The sequence below is a fragment of the Haliotis rufescens genome, unplaced genomic scaffold (genome assembly GCF_023055435.1).
Source record: "Haliotis rufescens isolate VD_foot unplaced genomic scaffold, xgHalRufe1.0.p SCAF_6, whole genome shotgun sequence".
Taxonomy (NCBI): domain Eukaryota; kingdom Metazoa; phylum Mollusca; class Gastropoda; order Lepetellida; family Haliotidae; genus Haliotis; species Haliotis rufescens.
In genome coordinates, this window is record NW_025964334.1 from 6,030,316 (window position 1) to 6,049,159 (window position 18,844).

Below are 18,844 nucleotides of genomic sequence, written 5' to 3' on the forward strand. Positions count from 1 at the left end.
CCTGAATGCACGTCATCCCCCATGCGGAAATCTGCAGAAATTCTGCCACGGGAAGTGAAAAATTCAAACACTGGCAACACTGGTTTATTGGGAGAAGCAACTTACATGATGTGTTGACGATGATGGGGTCTACTTGTTTGTCTCTGTAACCTGCTGCAATGAATAGATTGGATTTTATGTTTAATTCACACATCTCTAATAAACACACTTGTATTGTCATCATTTTAGATCAAACATAGAATTAAATCTCCCCAACCACCCGTACATGTTTCTTAATACAGTAACCCGTGGGGTTCCGGTTAAGTATATATGTGTTCCCAACACACCGTGCTTGTAAGAAGCGACTTAATGAGTTGTGAGGTCAGGCTCGGTGACTTAGTCGATATGTGTCATCTTAGATGCTCCTGATGTCAATCATTGGATTGTCTTGTCCAGACTCCATTTCCAGAGTACGAAGTTAAACGACAAAGAAACAAAGAACAATAACAACAAACTAAAACCACACATACAGGTGCCTGTATATATCTGAGTGAGTGAGTGAGTGAGTGAGTGAGTGAGTGAGTGTTTTACCCGGGGCTTCGGTGGTATGATTGAATGACTCAACAACTGGGCACACTCCTCCTTTATAAACCTCTAACTATGTCACTCTGTTATAAACATAAAAGGAGTTTTTTCGGCAGAATGCCCGGGTAAGCGGTAAGTGGGCATTCCAGCTTAAGTATGCCCGGGTAAGTGGGCATTCCAGCTTAAGTATGCCCGGTCAAGCGGTAAGTGGGCATTTCAGCTTAAGTATGCCCGGTCAAGCGGGTATTCCAGCTTAAGTATGCCCGGGTAAGCGGTAAGTGGGCATTCCAGCTGAAGTATGCCCGGGTAAGCGGGTATTCCAGCTTAAGTATGCCCGGGTAAGCGGTAAGTGGGCATTCCAGCTTAAGTATGCCCGGGTAAGCGGTAAGTGGGCATTCCAGCTTAAGTATGCCCGGGTAAGCGGGTATTCCAGCTTAAGTATGCCCGGGTAAGCGGTAAGTGGGCATTCCAGCTTAAGTATGCCAGGGTAAGCGGGTATTCCAGCTTAAGTATGCCCGGGTAAGCGCTAAGTGGGCATTCCAGCTTAAGTATGCCCGGGTAAGCGGTTAGTGGGCATTCCAGCTTAAGTATGCCCGGGTAAGCGGGTATTCCAGCTTAATTATGCCAGGGTAAGCGGTAAGTGGGCATTCCAGCTTAAGTATGCCCGGGTAAGCGGTAAGTGGGCATTCCAGCTAGAGTATGCCCGGTCAAGCGGGTATCCCAGCTTAAGTATGCCCGGGTAAGCGGGCATTCCAGCTTAAGTATGCCCGGGTAAGCGGGCATTCCAGCTTAAGTATGCCCGGGTAAGCGGTCATTCCAGCTTAAGTATGCCCGGGGTAAGCGGGCATTCCAGCTTAAGTATGCCCGGGTAAGCGGGTATTCCAGCTTAAGCATGCCCGGGTAAGCGGGCATTCCAGCTTAAGTATGCCTGGGTAAGCGGGCATTCCAGCTTAAGTATGCCTGGGTAAGCAGGCATTCCAGCTTACGTATGCCCGGGTAAGCGGGCATTCAACGAACTTTAACGTTTTTATAAACTTGCCTCTTAATGTGAACAGACCCGTGAATATCCGGGGTAGAATAGGTCTGCAGCAACCCATGCTTACCGTTAAAGGCGACTATATGCTTGTGGGAAGAGGCGACTAACGGGATCGGGTGGTCAGTCTTGCTGACTTGGTTGGAGCATGTCATCGATCCCAATTGCATGGATCGATGCTCATAATATCAATCACTGGATTGTCTGGTACAGACTCGATTATTTACAGACCGCCGTCATATAGCTGGAATATTGTTGATTGCGGCGTCAAAAACCAACCAACCAACCAACCTTCATGTGAACACAATTGTGTTTGATAATTGGTTAAAAGTCAGAAATTTGTTTAAAACAAAAAACATATTCCATTACGAGAATCGAACCTGCAACTCATATATCGTGAGTAACTATTGTAATCCACTGTTTTCCCACTGAGCTACTGGGCACGTGGTGAGACTATGTTCAGTTTATCATGTCATTACTCCATTTAGTCCATGCTGCACGTGTTTGTTTCTCTCGCACGCCTTTCACACCGCGATACACTGTATTATTTCACTATAAGGTACGTCGATGTTTTTTCAATTTTTCTGGTATTTCTTGCTTATCATAAGTAGGATATAAACAGCCCCCCCCCCCCCCCCCCCCCGGTCTTGACGGAGAATGTTAGCCCGGGGAGTAGGGAAATTTAGGATATGTACTGCATTATATTTAAGTTAAGAGCTATGAAACGGGATGAGTATTGGAAGGTTGCGGTTTTGTCATCCAGAAGTATTTGTTGTTCTACAGATGGTTTCTTGAGGTAGCATTTATCTCCGCTGATGACGTATATGAATCTGTACTTTTGAATATTGTGTTATGTCTTGCTACGAACCCGTTACACTTAGTCAAGATGGGTACAACAGGGTTGAGCTCACTATGTCTGACTGGCGTACGTAAGACAACGTAACCGTGTTGTGCCGCCAGCACATGTCTTGTACTTTACTGGTTTCTTATTCAGTCGGGGGCCCGGGTGGCTCAGTCGTCAAAGGCGCCGCGATTCGCTGTGCAGAGTTGCGTCCCTTGGGCACGCCAGAAACCTATGATTGTGGGTTCGAATCCCGGTTCGCCCCGATTATGTTTCTAGGTTTGTCAGCACCATACCCGTGCTCGTGGGATTCACCGGAGTGGTAAACGTCTGAGACCTGCATCACTTCGGGCTTTCCTCCCACATTAAGCTGACACGCCGTGATATAACTGGAATACTGTTAAAAGCGGTGTTAGACCCAACTCACTCACTCACTCACTTATTCAGTCGAATTTTGAGTTGAACTTTGGTTTCATATGGTCTGAAGTCGACAATGTCATATATTCCTGTATGGTCGCCTTCATGGTTTGGGCGAAAGTATCTGATTCCAGGACGTTATATTAATTGACAATGACAATAACACTGGCGTTGTTTAAAATGGGCAATAGCTGAAGTTCCAACCAGTCTTTGAGCACATCACCTCCTATAATTTCCTTATGAAAATCACCAGTTTTCTTTTTCGCCTCGAAAACTAACACACATCCATCAATAAGCCCATATCATGGGTTGCAGCGTGCAAAACAATGCCATGATTAACTTTACCTAATGGTACCATTTACCAAGGTAAATTATCTGGACGCCCTGACTGTGATAGTTATGAATAGTTCGGAGATAATGTGACCTCATAGACAGAATGGAATATGTTTCCCTGAAAAGTGCTCGGTCATCGTCACGCGCAGTGTATCGAAATCCCATCTCTTGGAGAGCAATAGTTAGTGCAGTCCGGGAAACATTGTATCTTTAATTCCTCCCAAATTCTATTTTAAGTCCGGGTTACCTTCTGCTCATAAAGCTTGTACACTATACGCCTAATCACCCTGTATCAAAGCTGTCTAATATCCTTTTACTTCCCAGTTTTGTTTTTGAGACCACCCCTATACCTGTTTTGTTTTATCATCCCGTAGAATTAGTAGTATGAATTTTTTCTCCAAAGTGTAAAGAACTTGTATACATTTCCCAGTACAGACTTTATATAGTGTACCATGGCTGTGGCTATGCAAGTTTAATGTAACATGCATCATGGGAGTCATTTTGTCCTTTTAGAAGATGCACATCTAGAATTTTCTCAAAATGATTTTTTGTGTGTGGAATAAATGTTTTATGAAGACTACATTATTATCATTATAACGAAGTCACGTGCGCATATTTATATAGTCCGTTTCAGACTGCCATCATTGGACTTAGAATAAATGTGAACTGGTTTTGTTCGAATTTGTCTCCTGTAAACTTGTCGATAAGATTCCTTGTGACTGAAATACTTCAAACCACAGGTAGGGCGATCGGTAGTTACTCGATACTTCAATAACAACAGTCTGTGAAAAATTGTATCCTTTTTTAACAGGCAAAAAGCAGTTTTCGAGCATTTCCGACAGTACTTCAGGCTTGGTGATATGGTTAGTTGCGTGCCACCATTCCCCGACGGCGTGATATGCTGTTCATGATATCGACCACTGGTTGTTTTAGTCAGCGCTCAAAGGAGCAGCCAAAACGTTTTTGGAGACGATGTTTCTTTTGCAAAATGGGTGAAGCCCGTTTCTGTTGTTCTCCAGCCGTGATATTGCTCGAATATTGCTAAAAGCGGCGTAAAACCATACTCACTCACCCTTACAACGAGAGCTTACAAACCACATGGACATCATCCTCACTGGTAGTTTTTTGTTTGTTTGTTTGTTTGTTTGGTTGATATCACGAGCATCGATCTACGCCTTGAGACATGCATCAATCTACTCAGTGAGCCTGACCACCCGACCCCGTTAGTCGCCTCTTACGACAAGCATAGTCGCCCCTCATGGGTTGATGAAGATCTATTCTAACCCGGAATCTTCAAGGGTCCCTCACTGGAGACCGCCTCCGTGGTCTAGTGGTAGAGCGTCCTCCCGGAGAGCGGAAGGTCCGGGGTTCGATCCCCGGCCGCGTCAAACCAAAAGCCGTAAAAAGATGGTACTTGTTGTTACCCTGTATGGCGCTCGGCATCAAGGGGCTAAAGCAAGGACTGGTCGGCTCGGAGTCAGTATACTGTGTCTGATCGGGATATTCATGTTAAACTGCAGCATGGTATTTCAGTGGGCTAGCACTATAAATCGGCATCAGTCAGGACCAGTACAAGCAGCCACACACACACCACACACGTCCATGCACGTCGCTATATAAGTGCAATAATCTTGGACGCGACGTTAAACCCAATTTCACCTCACCTCACCCTCACTGGAAGTAACTGCATGAACAGTGACTCGAGTGGTCGAGGTTAGGTCGAGAACACAGGAGATATGAACCATGTCAAACGGCAGGATATGGCGGGTCCTATTTCGATTGGGCCGATCCTGTCATCGTCGGTATCAATGTGATCTTTGACCTACAAAAACGAAAGTAAACGCACTGTAAGTATACTGAATGTTTCAGCATAACACCTCAGTACCAAGGTAATAACCTTGTATGTTCCTACTTCGACCTGAACTACAAATATGCTATCTGTGCATGGTTCTAAAAGATCAGTCAGTGCAATGTATCTCACATTATTGTGACCGCCTCCGTGGTGTAGTGGGGAGAGTGTCTGCCTGGGGAGCGGGAGGCCGGTGCGGCAGAATTAAATCACTTTCCTAAAATTTCACCGAAGAGTGATTCTGTGACAGGGTGACAGAATCACTCTTGGGTGACCCGATCCTAGGACTGACACACTCCAGAGTGAAATTATCCTCGGATCATATCACCTCCTCTCTCAATCAGAATCAAAACACTCCCTTCAGGATAAGATCAATCCCCCTTAGAAATGTCCGTGGGGGGTATTGCCCATGTGGGGAAATGTCCTTGTGGGGTCGAATCAAAACACTCCCTTCAGGATAAGATCAATCTCCCTTAGGACCTTTTCTAACCCGGAATACCCACGTGGAGACAAGCATAGGTTACTGGGGACCTATTCTAACCCGGAATACCCGCGTGGAGACAAGCATAGGTTACTGGGGACCTATTCTAACCCGGAATACCCACGTGGAGACAAGCAAAGGTTACTGGGAACCTATTCTAACCCGGAATACCCACGTGGAGACAAGCATAGGTTACTGGGGACCTATTCTAACCCGGAATACCCACGTGGAGACAAGCATAGGTTACTGGGATCCTATTCTAACCCGGAATACCCACGTGGAGACAAGCATAGGTTACTGGGGACCTATTCTAACCCGGAATACCCACGTGGAGACAAGCAAAGGTTACTGGGGACCTATTCTAACCCGGAATTTCCACGTGGAAACAAGCATAGGTTACTGGGGACCTATTCTAACCCGGAATACCCACGTGGAGACAAGCATAGGTTACTGGGGACCTATTCTAACCCGGAATACCCACGTGGAGACAAGCAAAGGTTACTGGGGACCTATTCTAACCCGGAATTTCCACGTGGAAACAAGCATAGGTTACTGGGGACCTATTCTAACCCGGAATACCCGCGTGGAGACAAGCATAGGTTACTGGGGACCTATTCTAACCCGGAATACCCACGTGGAGACAAGCAAAGGTTACTGGGAACCTATTCTAACCCGGAATACCCACGTGGAGACAAGCATAGGTTACTGGGGACCTATTCTAACCCGGAATACCCACGTGGAGACAAGCATAGGTTACTGGGAACCTATTCTAACCCGGAATACCCACGTGGAGACAAGCATAGGTTACTGGGGACCTATTCTAACCCGGAATACCCACGTGGAGACAAGCAAAGGTTACTGGGGACCTATTCTAACCCGGAATTTCCACGTGGAAACAAGCATAGGTTACTGGGGACCTATTCTAACCCGGAATACCCACGTGGAGACAAGCATAGGTTACTGGGGACCTATTCTAACCCGGAATACCCACGTGGAGACAAGCAAAGGTTACTGGGGACCTATTCTAACCCGGAATTTCCACGTGGAAACAAGCATAGGTTACTGGGGACCTATTCTAACCCGGAATACCCGCGTGGAGACAAGCATAGGTTACTGGGGACCTATTCTAACCCGGAATACCCGCGCGGAGACAAGCATAGGTCACTTGGATCTATTCTAACACGGAATACCCGCGTGGAGACAAGCATAGGTTATTGGGGACCTATTCTAACCCGGAATACCCACGTGGAGACAAACATAAGTTACTGGGGACCTATTCTAACCCGGAATACCCACGTGGAGACAAACATAGGTTACTGGGGACCTATTCTAACCCGGAATATCCACGTGGAGACAAGCATAGGTTACTGGGGAGCTATTCTTACCCGGAATATCCACGTGGAGACAAGCATAGGTTACTGTGGACCTATTCTAACCCGGAATATCCACGTGGAGACAAGCATAGGTTACTGGGGAGCTATTCTTACCCGGAATACCCACGTGGAGACAAGCAAAGGTTACTGGGGACTATTCTAACCCGGAATTTCCACGTGGAAACAAGCATAGGTTACTGTGGACCTATTCTAACCCGGAATATCCACGTGGAGACAAGCATAGGTTACTGGGGAGCTATTCTTACCCGGAATACCCACGTGGAGACAAGCAAAGGTTACTGGGGACTATTCTAACCCGGAATTTCCACGTGGAAACAAGCATAGGTTACTGGGGACCAATTCTAACCCGGAATACCCACGTGGAGACAAGCATAGGTTACTGGGGACCTATTCTAACCCGGAGTCTACAGGGAGACAAGCATAGGTTACTAGGGAGCTATTCTTACCCGGAATATCCACGTGGAGACAAGCATAGGTTACTGGTGACCTATTCTAACCCGGAGTCTACAGGGAGACAAGCATAGGTTACTGGGGACCTATTCTAACCCGGAATACCCACGTGGAGACAAGCAAAGGTTACTGGGGACCTATTCTAACCCGGAGTCTACAGGGAGAGTACCTCTGAAGTAGAAGCAATAGCATTCAACACTCACGAATCTCTGAAGGGCTCAATCTCCTAGTGAAGTCCTCACTCTACAGCTGTCGTGTCTCGCCATCTGAATGAACTTTCTCATTGACATCGGGCATAAAAAACTTTCAAATTAAATCATATTCAAATAATGGAAACATGTGAATAATTTGATCTTAACTGTAATCACCCGAAAACTTCCCCGATCAACGAATCCCAACCCTATTTACTGTTAACTACCAATAGAAAATGTATTAATAATACAGGGCCTTAAACGCAAACATTCTAAACGCATTAGCCCCGAATTCAGCTTGGCGAATGTACTGTATAAATCAAAGACACTGGGCCTGCATAACTGGGTTACACAACGCGTATTATTTATTTAACGACCATCTATTGTTTAAAACAAATTGATCAGACATTTATAAGAATTTACCCCATAGCGACGACAAATTTAAAAGGAAGTATTCCGTTCCTATTTAACAACATCTTGAACGTCACGGAAACGTTGTCTCTATTCAAAATAAAGAAAGAAGCCTTCTTCGACAGCCACATCCCAAGGTGGTCATAAACCATGCTTGACAATGATGTCGTTGTGTCGCCTCGTCGCCGGCACGTCATGACAACAGCGATCTGGGTCCGCACGTCCCCAGGGGAACGACGCCTAAGTAGGGTCATCGATCATCCAGTTTCTCAGTGTGGGACTAATTGTGACAAATATTAGGTATTAATGAGACTCGTCCGTTTGGCCTTAATACGAAATGTGATTGCAACTACCAAACGCTTCAAAGAAATGTTATATTTCAAACTCATTCAATTGCCCCGCTCTCGTTGTCCCGGCGAGGGCTAGTGTGAGCGTAGCGTGGCAATGTGATAAGTGTATATCTAGTTTTATGAGAGATTTCCGGATGGATCAACGATTAAACTCAGGTAGATCAAATGTGTGATGACCTTTACTGGCAGAACACATTGTCATATAAACGCTAAACGCTAAGGTCAGAAAACATATGAACTCACTTATTTGACTTATAATATACCAGTGAAGATCCGGGTTAGAATTGGTCTTCAGCAACCCATGCTTGTCATAAGAGGCGACTAACGGGATCGAGTGGTCAGGCATGGTTGATGCATGTCATTGTATCCCAATTGTGTAGATCGATGCTCATGATATCAATCACTCGATCGTCTGGCCCACAATGCAAAAAGATCTAACAATGTATAAGTACGACAACGTGACGAACCCCGACGACGTGCAACGGTGCTCATGCAGTCATCCACTAGTTTGCCTGGCCCAAGTACTATTATTATTTACTTGCCACCGTAATATATCTTGAACATCGCTGACTACGGAGTAAAATAACATTCATCCATTGTATGCTGACTGTGGCACACAGACACTTAAAGCAAGACTCGCCTGAACTGGATTCGCTGTTAATGCTCTAGTTCACCGAAACAATCACACAAATAAACTAAGCGTCGTGGTGAAATATTTATTAGGGAGTTTTCTTTCCGCATTGCGCAAGTCAACGGGCCCCATACTATATGACTAACAGTAGACGTCAGTGTACATCGTGCTATATGACTAACAGTAAGAGGTGAGGTGAGGTGAGGTGAGGTGATATAGCGATGGGCATGCACGTGTGTGTGTGTGTGTGTGTGTGTGTGTGTGTGTGTGTGTGTGTGTGTGTGTGTGTGTGTGTGTCTGCTTGTACTAGTCCGGACTGATGCCGACTGATAGTGCTAGCTCACTGAGATACCATGCCGCAGTTTAACATGGATACCCCAATCAGGCTCAGGTTACTGATTCCGAGCCGACAAGTCCTTGTTTTAGCCCCTCAATGCCGAGCGCCAGACGGGGTAACAACAAGAACCATCTTTTAATGTCTTTTGGTATGACGCGGCCGGGGATCGAACCACTAGGGCAGACCCTGAATGCCAAATACCATAACCTCTCCGGGCTGACGCTCTTCCACTAGACCACGAAGGCGGTCAACAGTAAGAGAAGTCATACACAACGTAACACGGATAAGAAAGTATTAGAGTGTAATTCATGGCCAATTCATACTATATAACTAACATTAGGAGAAGGCACCTTCCACCGAAGGACTAAGTGGACATGAATTACACTATGACACTTTCTAATCCGTAGGACGTTGTGTGGACATGAATTACGCTCTAACACTTTCTTATCCGTATGACATTGTGTGGACATGAATTACGCTCTAACACTTTCTTATCCGTATGACATTGTGTGGACATGAATTACGCTCTAACACTTTCTTATCCGTATGACATTGTGTGGACATGAATTACGCTCTAACACTTTCTTATCCGTATGACATTGTGTGGACATGAATTACGCTCTAACACTTTCTTATCCGTATGACATTGTGTGGACATGAATTACGCTCTAACACTTTCTTATCCGTATGACATTGTGTGGACATGAATTACGCTCTAACACTTTCTTATCCGTATGACATTGTGTGGACATGAATTACGCTCTAACACTTTCTTATCCGTATGACATTGTGTGGACATGAATTACACTCTAACACTTTCTTATCCGTATGACATTGTGTGGACATGAATTACACTCTAACACTTTCTTATCCGTATGACATTGTGTGGACATGAATTACACTCTAACACTTTCTTATCCGTATGACATTGTGTGGACATGAATTACACTCTAACACTTTCTTATCCGTATGACATTGTGTGGACATGAATTACGCTCTAACACTTTCTTATCCGTATGACATTGTGTGGACATAAATTACACTCTAACACTTTCTTATCCGTATGACATTGTGTGGACATGAATTACGCTCTAACACCTTCTTATCCGTATGACATTGTGTGGACATGAATTACGCTCTAACACTTTCTTATCCGTATGACATTGTGTGGACATGAATTACGCTCTAACACTTTCTTATCCGTATGACATTGTGTGGACATAAATCTATCCATAACACTTTCAGATTTACATTTGTTCAGATATGAAATTATACTTTAACACTTTTAATATTCTATCCTTAAGCCGTTGATATTGTTTGCAAAATTCATTGTGCTTAACAACACATATGATATATATACATATTTACTAAAAAATTATCAACATTTTCGAAAAATGTTAATATTCCTCTAACATTCCTGTAAAATTGATGGCGTGAATGTCACCAACTCACTCACCCAGCCGCTTCATCAGTCATCAACTGAAGTCGTTTTCTTCACCGATTCATTCATAGCGTGAGACGCAACATCGAACGCAAATCCGGTCACTTTTTGAGCTGAAGTATATGAATGTAAGAGAGACCGTTTTAATTCATACTAGATAATTTCCTTCTTTCATTTCTCTCTACTAAATCATTAATCCAAACAAACGTGTCACAAAAATAGACTGTAAATACTAATACTGGATATTTTAACGCATATTCACTAAGGGCGTCAATGATTTTTTTTTACTAAGTAGATTACAAAACATAGTCGGATTTCTATCAGTTTCTATTCGTTCTGAGCTCCCACAACGTGCTGTTAATTCATGCACATTATGTATGACGAGATTAAAACGTCACGGATAATTCAGAAGATCCTTTCATAAACCATTAATTAGATATGATACGTCCCCGTTGGACCCTTCGGCCATAGACGGAAGTGACAGCTCCGCAGTCGGGTAGTGTCGTGTGCAAAACTCTTCGCATTTCATCTCCGATATTTTAGCCGCTTAACTTTGGCGAATTTGACATAATGTGAAAAAACTAGTTGAGGATAAACTATTGACATTTGAGAAACGCTTTCAATCGCCAAGGCGCTTATGTCGGTAATACTAAACCGCCAAGTTCTTGAATTATGTTGGCCCCGTCATACCGACAGGAATCGGCTGCGTATGACCCAATGGATATATTTAGCGCCAATGATATTAATACACACACGCGATTTGATCTAATTAACGCTTTATTAAAGAATGGTGCTATCAATGCATTAGGACAACATTGGAAGCAAATATTTCCAAAGCCTAAACATACACTGATTCAATTACGACAACTATAAAGGCTGAGATAGATCATTTTAGTTAAAGTTAGATCATTCATTTTATATATGACTCTTGTCTAGGTGTATCTATAAGTTCGTTACCCAGGGTTTTGGGAAACATAACCGGGGCAGTCAATGCATAGATATTTAAAAATACTTCATTTCAAAATCATATCCGAATGCGACCCGTGAAGATCCGGGGTAGAATAGGTCTTCAGCAACCCACGCTTGCCGTAAAAGACGACTATACTGTCGGAAGAGGCGACTAACGAGATCGGGTGGTCAGGCTCGCTGACTTGGTTGATGCATGTCATCGATCCCAATTGCGTGGATCGATGCTCATGATATTAATCTGGATTGTCTGGTCCAGACTTGATTATTTACAGACCGCCGTCATATAGCTTGAATATTGCTGAGTGCGGCGTTGAACAACCAACAAACAAAATCATATCCGAATGTAATTAGTCACATTCTTAATTATTGGAAACGAATGTCCAAATAAGCTTTTTTCTCGCTCGCTTTACGAAAATGCAAACCAGCATAACCTTCAAGACATGCTCAAGAAATTCAACGTCTTTTCTTAGCCCTGGAAGTCACCATTTGCCATATTTCCTTGTCAAGTAGACAGAGATACCCTTGGATGGCCCGATGACCCTGTTAATGGCACGTTAGGCGCAGCATGCATGAACGAACCCGTGTTGCATTATGTCTTTTCGGGCCTGTAAGTTCCTGACAAGTTGCACTTGTAAACTGAACGAATTTATTTAACTAGAAAGACGGATTTGGTGTACGTTCGGCTGTAGCACTGTGAGTAAACGCACCATGGCTTGTGAGCTGAGGGGGTTGAACGTCGCGTTCTCGATTATAGCACTTTATTGTATTTCCAGTGACCAGCACTGTTAATCATTCCAGAAGAAACTAACATTTCGTTTGTTTGTTTGTTTGTTGTTTAACGACGCACTCGGCAATATTCCAGCTATATGAAGGCGGTCTGCAAATAAGCGACTCTGGACCAGACAATCCAGTGATTGACACCATGAGCATCGATCCACGCAATTGGGATACAATGACATGCATTAACCAAGTCAGCGCGCCCGTCAACCCAATCCTTTAAGTCGCCTCTTACGACTAACATAGTCGCCTTTTACAAGCATTGGATGCTGAAGACCTAATTTTAACAATTTCCTCGAAGTTCGCCAACATTTGTGGGATTCGAACCCCTGTGTGAGAATGATCAGCAAGGCTGTGACGTTTAGAGCTATTAACACCTTGTCCTCCAAGTCACTAGACATGTCTATTTATGTGGATGAGACTCAAGCGTACACTTTTGTCGGTTTAAGACATGCTTACCCTTTTCGCGAACACCTGGTGTCATCACTGATTTTCAGTGGCCCATTCATATAATTTCCACAGCTATTTCTCTTTACGTCAAGCGGAAGGCTTATTATTCTCTTGCATTGGCAATTTTGTATTTACAGCGCTAGCCGACAGAGATATCACTCCTCAGTTCAACTTGGAAACCACACTCAGACAGAGTATACTAACCCCGAGCAGACAAGTACTTCTTTTATCCCCTGAATGTCGAGCGCCAGGCAGGGTAACAAGAAGAAACTCTCTAAGCGTGTTTTGGTATGTCGTGGCCAGTGGATCGAACCACGGACCATCTGCGCCCTGGACAGACGCTCTACCACTAGACTACCCGTGGAATGGCAGCGGCTACTTACATTATCCATATCCCTTGCATTGATGTGTCGTGTATGATGAAATATCCCCGTGTTATGGGTTTTCGGACGCCAAAGAAACATTCGTAGTTTTCTCGCTTTATCACATGGACATCTGTAAAACATCTCAACACTTATAAAAGACACCTTTATCTGACAAACAAGCCATAATCCGAGTATTTACAATGTCTCAGTGACGCATCACCCCTCGTTCCAGCCATAAACAACGCCGTCCGAAAACACATGATGTCCAAAAATATATTATCCGACGATACTGTATTTGTCAGATGTAAGAACTCTTTTTTTAGAAAATTAACTGTTCTTGTGAAATGACATATTTACCTTATCTTATGACCTAATAAAGTTAACACTTTAACTCGCTCATGGAAATAGCAACTTTATAAGATAACGTAATAAGATAAACATTATTTTACAAGATTAGACAAATATCCAGTAAATATGAATGCATTCAATATCAGGGGAGGGGCCCAACGGGGTACTCGTGTAACATGCTACGCTGCTAACAATCAGATAACCATCCAGGATAAATCACCTGATAAATATATAATGGGTTGGTTTGTTGGTTTCTTGTTTAGCGCCGCACTCAGCGATATTCCAGCTTTATGACGGCGGTCTGTAAATAATCGAGTCAGGACCAGACAATCCAGTGATTAATATCATGAGCTTCGATCCACGCAATTGGGATCGATGGCATGCATCAACCAAGTCAGAGAGCCTGACCACCCGATCCCGTTAGTCGCCTTTGACGACAAGCATAATCACCTTTTATGGCAAGCATGGGTTACTGAAGACATATTCTACCCCGGAATCTTCACGGGTCGATAAATATATGAGGGGTCCAATATCCCGCTAGAATACAGTCTACCAGTAGTAAAGGACCTTGTCTATACTTGTCCTGGAGAAGTCGCCCAGTTCATATCAGCCTGGTTCCCTGGGTATGCTGCGCTGCCGCTACATCTAGGAACCAGGCTGTGTTCATATTTAGCCTGTGAGCACTATTCCCGTACGCGTCCATTCAGCAGAAGTGGTCAACATTTGAGACATGTGTCAATTCGGGCTCTCCTCCAACATTAGACTGACATGACGCGATATGACTGAAAATCTGTTAAAGGTGGTGTAAATGCCCCTTTATTTACTCACGTCTTTGGTCACACGATGTGGGCAGATAATTGAAGGACCCTATCTTTATTGCAAAGTCAACTACATCGTTATAGCCCTTTGTAGCTTCATGTGGTACTTGATTCACTTATAATGACAAATCAGGAGGAAAGTGAACTTCTATTAATCACCCAGTATCTGTGATTAAGCGGGTGTTAGCGTTGAATACACCCGGTGTGGGTGATCTAGGATACACTCTTCTGAACAAAGATTACAGTTTGTTTTGAAAAGACAGTTCTTGATCCTTCATAGCAGCGATGACAAATTAATTTTCCTTTGAAAGGAATACCCACATTGTTTAAATACTATCAATAAGGTCCAGCTCGTGAAGAAATCATTTTGGACGACCCCGACTGAAACATAAACTTCCGCACCAAACGTCACCACGCGATAGTCAAGACAATAATTGATCAGTCTTTGTTTTCTGAAGTCTTAAGTTGGTAATTTCTGATCTTTGGCCGTGCATTGTCCCTTAGCTCCAAAGGTTGAACGGTACCAAACCGGTTAGTTATTACCCCGATACCGCGGACAGTGAATCACGCGCGAAAACAATGACAGAAACGACCATAATACGTCCGCAGTCATGCGCAAACATGAATATGAGGGCATCTGAGTTTCCGGTGCAGCCGCTATCCTGGTGTGTTGCGATAAGTGGTCATGTCTCGCGGACAGTTCACCCTCAGCTCGGCCCTCGCCATCAAACTTAATCGCCTATCTTTCTTTTTCACTAGGCTATGAGTAAGTCAAAATTATTCATGCCTAGGCATAAAAAACATGGCGGGAAGCCACCAGTGTCTGGCCCGTCTGACGTTGTTTTGATTTATCGCTCGTGGCTCGTGGCGCGTGCATTTATTTACAGGTAATTAATCATATCTCTCGTGCCCAGCCACTCTATGACAAGGTTGTCACATTTTCATAGCGGTATGTTCAACTCCGGTGACATTATGAAAACGTGTTCGCGCCATGTTTAGAATAAACGTGTCACCACGAAACCTGATTAGTACTCGCGCAGCGCAATCCCTGCCACCGAATATGACGGACAACTTGGACGGGATTGAGAAAATATTTAGTTATCCCTCGTCACGTGACATTGCTGTCTTGGCTTTGAGGGGGGTCTCCCCGCACACGACCTGCACGTGCATTTCACTATCTATTAGGCGTAAGATTATAATAGGATTCCCCAAGGCTGAGGCTTATAAATACCAGTTCCGGATAATTTCAACTAATTGACCTTGTGGCAAACGAAAGGAAAATTAAATCTAAGGATTTGTTTGTAATTAAATACAAATGGAAAATGTGTGATAATGAGATGAATGAATTATGGTCAACTAGTAATCACAGAGATTTGACCGATGACCACTTGAATGGTCAATCAACATTTCGTCATAATGCCACTGGTCAGTGACACGGGTAATGGCGACCTTGACGAAACAATTAAGGCAGCATTCTGTCACATTACTATCAACAAGGCACTTAGATTTGATTGTCTGATTCCCAATACATTTACTTTACTAACGAAACAAAACTGAGATTGTTTTGATTTTTTAATAGTAAAGAATAGTAAGACGAGACTCAAACTTTCAAACTAACTGGTTCTCCAAGATATCTTACTTATTCATCTTTCGTGAATGTTGAAATTTATCAGAGCGCAATATGCGAGAGGGTAAGGATGATAGTACTTTTATCAAGAAAGCCTACGTTTCGGCACAGAACGCTAGCATCCTGGTTGATACAGAGGACCCAGCATCAGTACCAAAACGCCTCATTGAAAGAACAAAAAGTTAAAATCCTTCAATCAGCTGTCTTCATCAGACTACAGCTTCTAAATGCCCCATATAACATAATTACAAGTATTGTCAGAAGAAATTGGATATATATTTTTTTCCACGGAAACCGCTATACTCCTATTTATCAAAGACAAAGTGAAGCGTGTATGTCTTCGTATCCCAACTGCGTTGATTGTGATGTTAATCACTGAATTGTCTGGTCCAAACTCGATCATTTACAGACCGCTGTCATACAGTTGGAATATTGCTGAGTACGTCGTTAAACAACAAAGATAGACATGGCAGTGAGCGCAAACAAGGCGAGTGATATGGACGCACCCACCTAAACCTTTCTGTATCATATTATTCACAGTGATTTTAAATAATAAATTAATATATCACATAGGATGCCCCCTTATCAATTGCATAAAAATCATTATTCATTGTTCAAAGAGCAAAGTTCGCTGGATTGCACTTACATATTATTCATCCATGTATCTATATAATAAAACAATGACATACACACACCATAATTAATAATTCATTTAAATCCCGTGTTTAACTTTTAAAATACCCACAATATTTCAACTAGAAATATATCTGTCAGGATATGTATGTATTAATCGAGCCTAAATTCATAGTTTAAGCTTAATTGATGTTGTAACGGCCAAGAGCAGCACAAAACATCTATCCCGTAGCCTCGTGCCTTCGACGCCCGAGACCCTGCCTTGTTCATTGCACCAGAGTGACAGGTTCACGCGCAGGAGTCGGACCGCCTCTCCGATCGATTTCATCTCTCACTCACGTTCTTTGTCAATATCACACGCCAGGCTAGAGTAACCTCCCTTTACCTTATGGCCGTGCACATATCGCTCTTGACTATCTGCACGAAAATATTTTACCGAATTGTTTTGATCAAATGCGAATTTGAAATTACATTGTTATGTGTGTTTTTATATACAGATGAGATACATAACTGAAATTAGTAACCATTTCAGATGAATTCACCAGGAGTATAAAGCAATTAACATACATGTGTGAATTTCACGGCATATTTATTTGAACATGTTTTCACTCTGACCTTATAAAAACATTGACTATACTATGACAATGTCACCCTAATGGGACATAATGAAATTAATATTCTTAACAGGAACAGTAATTTTTAATATCTAAATTGAAATGGTCCTATCCGCTCATATGGAGAGACAAACAAAAATAGAGCGTTAAATACGAATAATAAAATAATTATTCTTTTTGCAGAGAGTCCAGTACCGCATGCTGCAAACCACTCATTCGTGATGCAACTCTACCGCCTTTCACAAAAAGGTTTACTTATTATCTAAATGGAAATCATGTGCAAATAAACACGTCATAGTTGGAAATGTGACAGCTGATAGAATTTTCGGACAGTAATCTAAAGAACACAAACCTTATCAATCCAACTATAGTAATGAAACAAACAACTGTTTTCAAAATAATTATTTGTGTTTCAGCAAAATATAATAGTCGAGCCTCCAGCGCCATCTAGGTGGTTGAATGTGGCTGCATCAGGATCATTCCCTACACATATCTGTAAGCCCTGAGTGTTCGGAGTGATGAATACTTGTGGACTGTCTAACAAAAGTAGTTCCAACATAAAAGGAACTTAAACTAAATGTATAAATGTTTCTATATCAGCAGTATATCATAGAAATCCCCAAGCCAATAAAAGTGTTAAACACGAAGTCCAGACATGCCTGTAACAACTGTAACAAGAAATAATTTTTACTTAGGAATTTATGTTTAGGAATTTATCTATTGTCTACTATAATACTTAAAAGAAAAGAATAAAAAATAAACGCATACATATTCTTAACACTAACAGTTGGTACTGGAGTTTGTTTGTTGTTTAACGCCGCACTCCAGCTATATGACGGCGGTCTGCAAATAAGCGAGTCTGGACCAGACAATCCAGTGATTGATATTATGAGCATTAATCCTCGCAATTGGGATCGATGATATGCATCAACCAAGTCACTAGCCTGACCACCCGATCCCGTTAGTCGCTTCTAACGACAAGCCCAGTCGTCTTTTACGGCAAGCATGGGTTGCTGAAGACCTAGTCCACCCCGGATCTTCACGGGTCTGGTATTGGAGTAGCTACGCGATGGAGGTGCGCAAGCGAATGTCATCCCAAAACTTGTCGGTACACCTAATTACCTCTTGTTCCAACGCGTTATTGACACTTGTCAACATGCAACACATAGTGTGGATATCTCATTCTCACGTAACTTACCTAAAGGTGACCGGAACAGATAGACTCCACTTGAACGGACCCCGCTAGTCCGGAAACCTCATCATCCGGGCCATTACTGTTAGAGACGTCACAAAAAAAACCAAGCGACATTACTGACTGATTGATGACATCGTGAGCGGTGGCGCCGGGTTGAGGGGGTGTAGTGAGATGATGTAGAAGAAGATGCCGTGATGGGGACAGCGAGGAGGTGACAAGAATACACTGAAACAATAGTATAGCATCATCCACCTTTAACTCACGGAGATATTTGTACGGAGATGTTTATAAGTTTGTTTTTTTATATTTTTGTTTAACGCCGCAC

The 18,844-nt window shown here is 43.0% G+C and overlaps 1 long non-coding RNA gene across 2 annotated transcripts in view; it reads right to left on the bottom strand.

Annotated features, from left to right (window-relative positions):
* Positions 1–4,769: 4,769 nt before the first annotated feature.
* The window catches only part of LOC124148781, a 30,154-nt gene continuing 16,079 nt past the window's right edge, over positions 4,770–18,844 (bottom strand). Inside the window, exons 3-6 of one of the 2 annotated variants that reach the window (XR_007218698.1) lie at positions 18,523–18,744; positions 10,739–10,836; positions 7,566–7,628; positions 4,770–5,010 (exon numbers count right to left, since the gene is read on the bottom strand). This is a non-coding gene — a long non-coding RNA (uncharacterized LOC124148781). The remainder of the gene's footprint in view (positions 5,011–7,565; positions 7,629–10,738; positions 10,837–18,522; positions 18,745–18,844) is intronic. The other variant, XR_006863017.2, reaches the window with a different exon arrangement.